Here is a 12,788-nt window from a genome sequence, read left to right on the forward strand (position 1 = left end):
TAGGGGAAATAGTAAAACTAAAATTGGATCTAAATTAAATATCAAATAAGCGGATATCGGTATGTAGTTCGTCGTAATTAGGGAATCAAATCTTCGTCGGTTTCTTAGTTTTAAAATAAGTCTTTTCAGTAGACACTATTGATTAAAAGTCTTTTCTCAAACTCTCGCTCTATTGAATCAGACTATGACTTTATATTAACGTACGCTCTCACTATTTAGTTAAGTCTAAAATCACTTTTTGAAAACAATAGAATCTATAGAAACTCTTTTTATTAAAATACTAACCGTTTAAACACCCTCATCTCAAACTCTCGCTATGTTGACTTAGATTATATGATTAAACTTAAATTAACTCTCGTCCTCACATTTAACCTTTAAAAATACTTTTTGAAAATGATTAGAATTTAATTAACTCTAAAAATTGCTTTCGCCCTGATTTAAAGTTAATGTCCAATTTACATTGTCCAGTTAAAAGCTCAAACCGTCGTTCTATTGATTTTAACTTCTTTACGTCTTTTACTCTCGTACAAAAACTTTGGTATTAACTCTGTAAATTGAGACCATAAAAAGAGTGACTATATTTTTAAATAAATTTAAACCGACTTAGTTTTGATTCCTTTATTCCGCTTACTTTACATACTGATATCTAAATTAATTAGCCGGACATGCTAAACAGGCCTAAACAATTATCATGCTTAAATACAGCCATATCAGACAAATAATATAGATAAACAACAGTGCAGAGCATATATAAATTAAAACAATAAATTAAAGAACCTGTAAAATGAATAGAAATCTTGATTGTTCCCTAGCTTCGATGCTTGAACACTCCACCACAAGCCGGTTGGATTTGTTCTTCACAATCTTCGATCAGACAGTAAAATAAAGGCGAAGGAATAAAATACTATGATCCAACGTAAGGTTAGATCCAGTAAAAACTACACAATAATTTCCGGTGTAGAAACTAGTGTGAAAGAAAATAAATTCAATGCTTTGGAAATTAACTAGAAAAGAAAAGGAAATAAAAATTGCTAAGAAAGTAGAATGCTGGAAAATTAAAGAACAAGAAAAATATTGCACGGTGCCGAATACTGGAAAAATTAGAGAGAGCCTCAAATTGGATCCCTTGGGTCTATTTATATTCGTCCTTTTAGTAACCGTTTCCCAAAAGTTCCTTCAGTAGGTTTTCTAGCGTGTCAACGAGTCAGAGGAAGAATAGGAGAGAACGTGCTTCTGTTGCGCGTCAAAGCCAAAAAAAATAGGAGTGGGGGTGTGACGTTCGTCACACCATGTGTCACGCTCGTAACACAAAGTAGAAGGGCGTGACGCTCGTCACACCATGTGTGGCGGTCGTCACAGAGTCACAGCGCTTCTTTGTGGGCTGGGCTTTATTGGAATGCTTTTCCTAGTGAATCCTCTTTTTGCACCCCCTTTTCTTTCTTTTTCACTTATGCTTCAAATAATGTTACCTGAAGTAAATAGAAGGAAAATACCAAGTAATATCGAATGATATAAAATAAATCGAAACAAATAATAATATAATTTAATTAAATCGAGTCCAAAAATGTGATATTATTTCATGTTATCAAACTCCCCCATACTTAGACTTTTGCTTGTCCTCAAGCAAGATACAATGTATAAATCGATTTAAAATATTAGCCAGATGAAATTTCAAAACACACATCAATTCGTACTAGGTTGCAAGTAAATCTTGTTTAGAAATAACCTGAGTTTAGTCTTAACATCAACAACTACCGTCACAACATCAGATAACCCCACCTTATGCAAACCAGTTCGAGTCATGCTATTATAGCTAGCCTAGTTCTTTTACTCTTATTTCACCCGTTTTCATTCTAGCGAAATCACATTAAGCCCTTTATCGTTTCGCGCACATAGTGGAGTAACCGGTTAGTGATTCTGATCCCCTTTTAGCTAGAAGCTCTGGTACATAAGTTGGATAACTTCGTTATTTAGTCCATTGCAAATTGCGGGGGATCGGACCGTAGTCCGCCCTACCAAGTTCAGCACCAGATACCTGCTGAACCAACTCATAATGGATCTTTCATATTATGCTTTTGTAGGGTCCGCAACCTTTAGATTAAATGATCTGGTAAGGATCACCTAACTTAATTAGTGCATTTCCTGATATATATTTTTTATGTTATTTTGGGAATCATTCACTTATATTCATCGGCTCTCCACGTAGTTTGCTATTAAGATGGTGTCAACTTCTCGTATAAACTACTCGGGGTTACTATAGAGCTAAAAGTTCAAGGAATTGGTACAATAGGTACTTATCCTGATCTAACATGTTGAGGTTTTTAGAGTGTTGGGGCGGTAATAGTTTTTTTTTCTTAATTTTACTCAAGTTTGATAAAATAAGCAATCTTTATACTTATTGAGTGTGTTGAATTTTTGTTAAGGCTCGAGAAAATTGAGGGGAATAGATAATACAAAATATTTACACTAGGGACTTGACTTAAAATAAATTATTATTATTAATATTTTTTTTTATATAAATGAAAGGGAAATAACAATGAAAGGGAAATAACATACTTGAAAGAGGAATGTTGAAAGAGAAATAATAATAACTGCAACAAAGTTTTCCCCCCCACACTTAAATGAAACATTGTCCCCAATGGTTCAAAAGAAAGACAAAAGAAAATGAAAAGAAAAAGGGAACCCAAACTCAATTCTGCCTTCCGCCTCTTGTTCTCGGACCCGGTGATCGTTGACGTACTCCCAAGTCGTCAAACCTGCTGAGCAAGTCAGTGAACCGCTGGTCGGTTATTGCATTCCTCGCTTCCTGTTGTTGTTGCATCTGGCGCATCAGTTGCATCACTTTGAGATTCTGCGCCTGCATGGCATCAAGCCGTTGGGCTTGATGTTCAATAGCGTCCATGATATCATCATTAGTTGCTGGCCTTCTTCTTCGACGACGTCGGGAGGATTGACCAGTTGCATTATCGGAAGGGTTGAGCGGGGCTGATTGTTGTTCAGGACGTCGATCACCTTGCTCCATTTCCTCAAACTCGTCCGGGGGCGGGTTTGCTTGTGTAGGCTCGGTAGGTTCGGGAGCATTCAGATTGTAGATGAATCGGTTGGGGTTGGTGACATCTATGAGGGCAATGTTGGGCAAAACAACGCTTGGGACTTCTTGGTTATTCACCATAAGATAATACCCTCCGCCTACCCTATTTTTGATTAGGCGGCTGGAGCGACAGTAACTGATATCCATAAATAGGGGTGGCAGAGATTGCAAATTTTGAAGTCGGTCCCCTAGATTTAAGCCGAGTGCAATGGTGGTTATTAATCCTCCAATCACAAAAGGTTGGCGGCCTCTAGCACAAAGGGTACGAATATGGTGAAGTAAGAAAGAAGCGGCGTTTACCTTTGTATCCATTTCAAAGATGCAGTGGAGGAAGAATAATTCCTTCGCGTTGACTTTGCTGTTGTTGGGTCGACCAAAATTGGTGTTTTGCAGAATGCGGATAAAATACCGGATAGTGGGGTTATGTATGTGTGAAACAAGTAGTACATCCCAGTTATTGGTTTCCACACCGGATATTTTTCCAAAGAGGTCGAAGGCGTTTATGTGCCACTGTGAGTTCGGAGGGATTCTTGAGTGGACACGGTCTCCTACAGGAAAGTGTAGCATGGCACTCAACTGGTCCTGGGATAGCGAATACTCGGTGTTGAACATGCGGGATTTGGCGACACCGGTTAGGTACTCGTCTTCACCGGTCGGAGTGGTGTATGAATAAGAGCTTAAAAATTCTAAGGTGAGTGATGGGTATGTAGGGTGATTTTGTGTGCAAAGAGAGGTTAAATCAGAAAGCCGAAGCATCCATTGAACACCTTGAAGTAATCCTAATTCTTGCAAGCAATTTAAATCAGGATACCTGGTAGATACGACACCTCGTTGTTGGAACCGCTCGAACTGCTCCCGTTGATAATTATCATCTTCAGATCGGAAGATAATATTTCCGAATTGTTGGTTTTCCGCCATATTGATAAGTGGGTTGAAAGAAGGAAAGGGGATGAAAATGGATTTGTATAGAATGGTTTGTTGGAATGATGTGGTGTAGGAAGAAAGGTATTGTAGGTATTTATAGGAAAAGTTTTTGGAAGTTGGAAGAGGAGTGGGTGAGAGAAAAATAAATGTGGATGAATGTGAGTGGGATGGAGTAAAGAGGTGAATGAATGGGGAAAATAAAAAGGTGGGGGGTAACGGTCGTGTCCCCAACGGTCACCAACGTTCACCTATTCTGAAGCTGTCACGCTCGTGACAGAAGGTGTTATGTGCGTCATGTGCACTTGCGTGACGACCGTGATGGCTTGTGTGACGCTCGTCACACAGGTGCTTGCAACGGTCACTGGCGCTCGTGACTGCTTGCGTGGGTGCTTCATAAATTGTTTTTATTATTATTTTTATTTATTATTATTTTTATTTTATTTTTATTTTTAGTTTATGTTTATTTTATTTGCTATTGTAATATTTTTGAATTGCCTTGCATGCTATTCTACTACACACCATAATATATATATATTTCTCCAATAGGCTATGTAAGTAGTAGCATGTAGTGAATATCATTACTGGTAATTTTAGATATTGCATAAATCAAAATGAAATAAAATAAACCAATAATGCCAATAGTTTCAATAAATATAAGGTAACATTTGAAAATAAAAGAAAACATGGAAAAACAAATACTAAGATTAAAAATAATGTCAAACAAAAGTATAAATCCTAAGACTAAAACTAATTAACTAAAAACTTCTAGCCACTTGTAGGATCTTTCGTTGGAGGGGCAAAGGAATTGACACGGCGGTTCAGCTCGAGGAAATGATTTGTCATAGTAGTCATGTATTGCAGAATTTCATGTCCCATCATATTTAACTCTTCTCTCATGGCAGCTTGTTCTGACATCAAAGCTTGAATAGCGGTATTATAATCAGTTCCGGGCATATGATGTCTAAGATCGGGTATTGCTGATTCTGCGGACGGGATAGGACGAGGTGGAGAGGCAACATCATGGTAACCAATTGGTGTTTGCGGATTAGACTTAGCATAAGGAATCTGGTTGCCAAGAATCTCATAATCTTGGATGGTTTCAACAGATCTAACAGGAGAAGGTATTCCATCCAGGTTGTAAAGCCAATTGTTTCGGTCATGGACACTAGTCATCGGACTAGGCATTGTGAATAGGTAAACAACTTGGTTATTAATTACTAATTCAAACTCTTCAGGTCCCAGATTTCTGATAAACAAAGTGTTGAAGAGGAAAAGTATATTCATAGACTCAATGCCACAAAAAGGGTTCAAATTAAGCATGGGTTGGCGCAATCCAATAGCATTAGCAATCATAGTTATCAATCCTCCTATTTGAATCGGTGCACGGTCATCTTGGATAAGGAGGTCAAAACTCGCCAGCATATAAGTGGCACCATTCACTGGACGGTTCTGGGAAGCACAGAATATTATGAAGAGTTCATCACGTGATACTGTGGTAATGTTTGATCTCTTTCCAAAAAGAGTGTGGGCTAGGATCTTGTGGAAATAGCGAAAAGTCGGGTTATGTATGCTTCCAGAGAGAAACTCATGTTCCTCAGGGTCGTCATTTCCCGTCAAACTTCCCCAAAAATGCTCAAGCTCTCTATATTCAAAAAGGCCTTCTTGGCTCATGGTGAATGTATCAAAAGAAGTGGGGAACCCTAAAAGGTTAGTAAACTCTTGAATGTTAAACTGATACTCCATATTGAACATCCTGAATTGAATGAAACCTCGGTTTATTCCCTTTCCATGGTTTGGTAAATAGATCAGGGAGCTAAGGAATTCTAGAGTTAGTCTCCGGTAAGTAACAAATTGTCTTCGAATAGGAGTGGTTTCCCACCCTATTTGATTCAGCAGATGCAGGACACTATCTCTTAGCCCAAGTACGATCATTGCATCTTCATCAGCATAGAAGGTTGGGTGCATCTCTCTCTCAGAAAGTTCTTCAAATTTTTGCCTCTAAGCTATCCCTCTGAATTTGATACCCATGCGGTCAATATGTGCCATCAGGTTAGAGTTAACTAAAGAAAAGAAAAACAAGAGTTTTAGTCAGGATTTGGCCAAATGCCGAAAGAAGAAAAGAAGAAAAATTTAATTAAAATAAAGAATACGAAGAATGAAAACTAAATAAAATCAAAAAAGAATAATCAAAGAAGAAATAAAAATAAAAATTTGTGGGTTGTCTCCCACGAAGCGCTTTGTTTAATGTCGCAAGCTCGACATAAAACTATTAAATGTTAATCTATAAATTCTGGAGACATTACGTCTAAGTGCAGGACTTGCGAGTCTTCATTGTTCTCAGCATAATGATAATGTTTTAGATGCTGCCCGTTTACGATAAATGGTTCAATAGATTTTCCTTTAATTTCCACAGCTCCACTGGGAAAGACATTGGTGATTTGGAAAGGGCCTGACCATCTAGAGCGTAGTTTTCCTGGGAATAACTTAAGTCTAGAGTTGAACAAAAGGACTACATCGCCCTGTTTGAAGGTTTTTCTTGATATACGTTTATCATGGCATTTTTTCGTTCTTTCCTTGTAGATTCTGGCATTTTCGTAGGCGTCTTGTCTAAGTTCCTCTAATTCGTTTATGTCAAGAATTCACTTTTCACCGGCGGCCTTATAGTTTAAATTTAAATTTTTAATAGCCCAATAGGCCTTATGTTCTAATTCTACTGGGAGTGGCAAGATTTTCCATAAATAAGCTTAAATGGGGTTGTTCCTATGGGAGTTTTGTAAGCGGTTCGATAAGCCCATAAAGCTTCAGGTAATTTTGATGACCAGTCTTTTCTTGATGTAGCGACTGTTTTTTCCAATATCTGTTTAATTTCTCTATTAGACACTTCCACTTGTCCACTAGTTTGAGGATGGTAAGGTGTTGCTACTCGATGTTTTACACCATACTTAAACAATAATTTTTCGAGTATCCTAGATATGAAATGCGATCCACCGTTACTGACGACTATTCTTGGGACACCAAATCTTGGAAAGATTATATTCTTAAAGAGTCTAGTTACTACTCGTGTGTCGTTTGTTGGAGAAGCTCTAGCTTCAATCCATTTTGATACGTAGTCAACCGCTACGAGTATGTACTTGTTACCGAAAGAAGGTGGAAAAGGTCCCATGAAATTTATTCCCCACACGTCGAAAATCTCTACTTCCAAAATGCCTTTTTATGGCATTTCGTCACGTCTAGATATGTTTCCTGTGCGTTGACACCTATCGCATTTCTTGACAGCAGTATATACATCTTTCCATATGTTTGGCCAATAAAGATCGGCTTGTAGGATCTTAGAGCAGGTCTTGGATGTACTTGCATGTCCACCATAAGGAGCGGAATGACAATGTTGGATTATACTTTCTACCTCTTCTTCAGGTATACAGCGACGGAAAATACCATCGGGTCCTCTTTTGAAAAGTAAAGGGTCGTCCCAATAATAATGTTTTATGTCATGGAAGAATCGTTTCTTTTGTTGGTAGGATAAATCAAGTGGAACTATTCCGGCGGCTAAATAATTGACGAAATCAGCGTACCATGGTGTAACTCATATAGCTAAGGTGGTCTCTACCTGTTCATCAGCTCTATTTTCTTCCAAATTAGCTATAAGTTTATCGTACGAGAAATCATCGTTGATCGATGTTCTTTCTGGTTCCAGGTTTTCAAGTCTAGAGAGGTGATCTGCTACTACGTTTTCAGTTCCTTTTTTATCTTTGATTTCCAAATCAAATTCTTGTAGCAACAAAATCCACCTTAGGAGTCTAGGTTTAGCGTCCTTTTTTGTTAAGAGGTACTTTATGGCAGCGTGATCAGTGTAAACAATTATTTTAGCTCCGACCAAGTAGGAACGAAATTTATCTAGTGCAAATACTATTGCTAAAAGTTCTTTCTCGGTCGTGGCGTAATTCATTTGCGCTTCATCTAGAGTTCTACTCGCATAATATATGACGTGAAGTTTTTTATCCTTCCGTTGTCCTAAAACAGCGCCTACGGCGTAGTCACTTGGGTCACACATTATTTTGAATGGTTCATTCCAATTCGGGGTCTGCATTATGGGTGCGGAGATCAATGCTTGTTTAAGTGTTTGAAATGCTTCTAAGCATTTGTTGTCGAAGATGAATTCAACATCTTTCATTAATAGTCCGGTTAAAGGTTTAGTTATTTTAGAGAAATCTTTAATGAATCGTCGGTAAAAACTGGCATGTCCTAAGAAGCTTCGTATTTCTCTCACAGTTTTCGGAGGTTGAAGGTTTTCGATTACTTCTATTTTAGCTTTGTCTACTTCAATTCCTCTATTTGATATGATGTGTCCTAAAACAATTCCTTCTTGTACCATAAAGTGATATTTTTCCCAATTAAGTACTAGGTTTACTTTTACACATCGTTCTAGAACTCTTTCTAGGTTTTCAAGACATTCTTCAAAACTTTGTCCGCATACGGAAAAGTCATCCATAAAGACTTCCATGATGTTTTCGAGAAAATCGGCGAATATTGCCATCATGCACCTTTGGAAGGTTGCAGGAGCATTGCACAAGCCAAACGGCATTCGTTGATAAGCGAAGGTACCAAAAGGACATGTGAATGTTGTTTTTTCTTGGTCATCAGGATGAATTGGTATTTGAAAGAAGCCTGAGTAACCGTCTAGATAGAAGAAATGAGAATGCTTGGCTAATCGTTCTAACATCTGGTCTATGAATGGTAAAGGAAAATGATCTTTTCGGGTTGCTTTGTTTAGCTTTCTATAATCAATGCACATTCTCCATCCCGATTCAATTCGTTTGGTTATAGTTTCTCCTTTTTCATTTTCGATCACTGTTATACCTCCTTTCTTTGGTACTACGTGTACAGGACTAACCCATTTTCTATCGGATATAGGATATATGATACTTGCCTCTAATAACTTCGTTACTTCCTTCTTCACTACCTCACTCAGGATCGGGTTTAGTCTCCTCTGATGTTCCCTAGAAGTTTTACAGTCTTCTTCTAGCATGATGCGGTGTATACAAATAGAAAGACTTATCCCTTTGAGATCGGTGATGTTGTATCCTAGTGCGGTTGGATATTTTCTTAAGATATGTAGGAGTTTTTCGGTTTCGAGTTTTCCTAGGTTTGCATTGACTATTACGGGTCGTTCAAGTTCTAAGTCTAGGAATTCATATCTCAGATTTTTGGGAAGTGTTTTCAGGTCGAGGGTTGGTTTCTTAAGGCATTGTGTAGGATCTGACGTTATTGCTAAACATTGATTCAGTCTGTCTTCTACACGATAGTCGGGCAAATCGTCATTTTCTAATTTTGTTTCTTTTATGCATTCATCGATGATATCCATGAAGTAACATGTGTCTTCTATTGCAGGTGCTTTCAAAAATTTGGAAAGAATAAACTCAATTTTCTCTTCTCCTACTTCGAAAGTGAGTCGTCCTCGTTTTACGTCTATGATAGCACCGGCGGTTGCTAAGAAGGGTCTTCCCAGTATAATGGGGGTAACTTCATCTTCTCTTATGTCCATAATTATAAAATCGGTGGGAATGTAGAATTGACCTATGCGCACGGGAACGTTTTCAAGAATTCCTATGGGATATCTAATGGAACGATCTGCTAATTGCACAGACATTTTAGTTGGTCTTAATTCTCCCATTTCAAGTCTCTTGCATATGTACAAGGGCATAACACTGATATCGGCTCCTAAATCGCATAAACCTTTGTCTATGACAAATTTTCCTATATGACAGGGTATAGAGAAACTACCAGGGTCTTTAAGTTTAGGAGGCATATTCTGGATTATTGCGCTACACTCAGCAGTGAGTGTAACGGTTTCGCTCTCTTCAAGTTTCCTTTTATTAGATAGAATTTCTTTTCAGAATTTAGCATATGAAGGCATCTGTGTAATAGCTTCTGTAAAAGGAATGGTGACGTTTAATTGTTTCAGTAGGTCAACAAATTTTTTAAATTGGCCCGCGTCTTTGGTTTTAATTAGCCTCTGAGGATAAGGGATAGGTGGTTTGTAAGGCGGCGGAGGTACATAAGGTTCTTTGTTTTCTACGGTTTCCTTATTACATTATTCCTTTTCCTTAGGTTTACTTTCTTCCTCAGTTGACTTTTTAGAGTTTTGGTTATCAATCCTTGGGTCAGACGGTCCTTCCACCTCTGTTCCACTTCTTAATATAATTGCATGAGCGTGGCTTTTCGGGTTAGGTTGGGGCTGTCCAGGAAAGGTACCAGTTGGGGCAGCAGTAGGTGCTTGTTGTTGAGCTACTTGCGAGATTTGTGTTTCCAGCATTTTGTTATGGGTAGCCAGGGCATCTACTTTACTTGCTAGTTGTTTAATTTGTTCGTTAGTGTGTACATTCTGGTTTAAGAAATCTTTATTGGTTTACTGTTGAGAAGCTATGAAGTTCTCCATCATGATTTCCAAATTGGATTTTCTAGGAACATTATTGTTAGGTGTAGATGGGGTCGACTTTTCATATCCAGGAGGTATGGTTGGGGCTTGACTGGGAGCTTGACCTGGTGTGTATAAAGCGTTGTTACTCTTATATGAAAAATTAGGATGGTTCTTCCAGTTTGAGTTATAGGTATGCGAGTAAGGATTTCCTTGAGCATAGTTCACCTGCTCTGCTTGGATTCCCGTTAGGAGTTGACAATCTGTAGGAGTGTGACCTTGAATTCCACAGACTTCGCAATTTTGAGTTACGGCAACCACGGTGGCCGGAGGTGATACATTTAAACTTTCAATTTTCTGGGCAAGAGCATCCACTTTTGCATTAACATGATCAAGGCTACTTATCTCGTACATGCCCCCTTTTGTTTGAGGTTTTTCTACCATTGTTCGGTCGCTTCCCCACTGATAATGGTTTTGGGCCATGCTCTCAATAAGTTGATAAGCGTCAGCGTAGGGTTTATCCATAAGCGCACCACCTGCAGCGGCGTCTATGGTTAATCTTGTGTTGTACAAGAGACCATTATAGAAGGTATGAATTACTAACCAGTCCTCTAAACCATGGTGTGGGCAAAGTCTCATCATGTCTTTGTATCTTTCCCATGCTTCGAAGAGAGACTCGTTATCTTTCTGTTTAAATCCATTTATCTGGGTTCTCAACATAGCTGTTTTGCTTGGAGGAAAATATCGGGCAAGAAAGACTTTCTTCAACTCATTCCATGTGGTGACTGAGTTGGAAGGAAGAGACTGAAGCCATCTTCTAGCTTTATCTCTTAACGAGAAAGGAAAGAGACGAAGTCGAATTGCCTCTGAAGTGACACCATTAGCTTTAACAGTATCAACATATTGAACAAATACAGATAAATGAAGGCTTGGATCCTCGGTAGGATTTTCAGAAAATTGGTTCTGTTGCACTGCCTGCAACAGTGAAGGTTTAAGTTCGAAGTTGTTTGCTTCGATTGCGGGTGGAGCAATACTCGAATGCGACTCATCTTGTGATGGAGAGGCGTAATCTCGAAGAGCACGAGCTGGTTCTGCCATCTCGGGTATCGGCGAAGGAAGAAGATTTTTGAGATCAGGAATTTCGATTGGAGGAAGATTGTTTGCAGCACGATACTCCCGAATTCGTCGTAAGACTCGGAGATATCGTTCAACGTCGTTGATTCGTAAGTAATACGGTTCTCCTTGTGAGCGAGTGTGTGGCATACAAATCAACGAAAGACAAAAGGAAAAATAAAAATTGCCTTAGTCTCTACAGCGTAACAGAAGAGTTACGATATCGACTAAATAAAAGTCCCCGGCAACGGCGCCAAAAACTTGATCGCGACTTTATGAGTCTATTGGGGTATTAACTGCAAGTGCACAGTCTAATCGCGTAGTTTTAAAAGATATCGATCCCACAGGGACTTAATGAATCGATATACCGTTTTTCTAGGGTTACTTCGTAAAGCTATGGCAGATGATACTTTGATGATTAGGGGAAATAGTAAAACTAAAATTGGATCTAGATTAAATATCAAATAAGCGGATATTTGTATGTAGTTCGTCGTAATTAGGGAATCAAATCTTCGTCGGTTTCTTAGTTTTAAAATAAGTCTTTTCAGTAGACACTATTGATTAAAAGTCTTTTCTCAAACTCTCGCTCTATTGAATCAGACTATGACTTTATATTAACGTACGCTCTCACTATTTAGTTAAGTCTAAAATTACTTTTTGAAAACAATAGAATCTATAAAAACTCTTTTTATTAAAATACTAACCGTTTAAACACCCTCGTCTCAAACTCTCGCTCTGTTGACTTAGATTATATGATTAAACTTAAATGCTTAACTCTCGTCCTCACATTTAACCTTTAAAAATACTTTTTGAAAATGATTAGAATTTAATTAACTCTAAAAATTGCTTTCGCCCTGATTTAAAGTTAATGTCCAATTTACACTGTCCAGTTAAAAGCTCAAACCGTCGTTCTATTGATTTTAACTTCTTTACGTCTTTTACTCTCGTACAAAAACTTTGGTATTAACTCTGTAAATTGAGACCATAAAAAGAGTGACTATATTTTTAAATAAATTTAAACCGACTTAGTTTTGATTCCTTTATTCCGCTTACTTTACATACCGATATCTAAATTAATTAGCCGGACATGCTAAACAGGCCTAAACAATTATCATGCTCAAATACAGCCATATCAGACAAACAATATAGATAAACAACAGTGCAGAGCATATATAAATTAAAACAATAAATTAAAGAACCTGTAAAATTAATAGAAATCTTGATTGTTCCCTAGCTTCGATGCTT

At 37.9% G+C, this 12,788-nt stretch overlaps 1 non-coding gene across 1 annotated transcript; it reads left to right on the forward strand.

Moving 5' to 3' along the window:
* The first annotated feature begins 11,043 nt into the window (after positions 1-11,043).
* LOC127124848 (small nucleolar RNA R71) lies at positions 11,044-11,150 on the forward strand. Its single transcript, XR_007804325.1, has one exon. It is a non-coding gene; the product is annotated as a small nucleolar RNA R71 (small nucleolar RNA).
* Positions 11,151-12,788: the final 1,638 nt, after the last annotated feature.

The sequence above is a fragment of the Lathyrus oleraceus genome, chromosome 2, assembly GCF_024323335.1.
Source record: "Lathyrus oleraceus cultivar Zhongwan6 chromosome 2, CAAS_Psat_ZW6_1.0, whole genome shotgun sequence".
In the NCBI taxonomy this organism is placed as follows: Eukaryota; Viridiplantae; Streptophyta; class Magnoliopsida; order Fabales; family Fabaceae; genus Lathyrus; species Lathyrus oleraceus.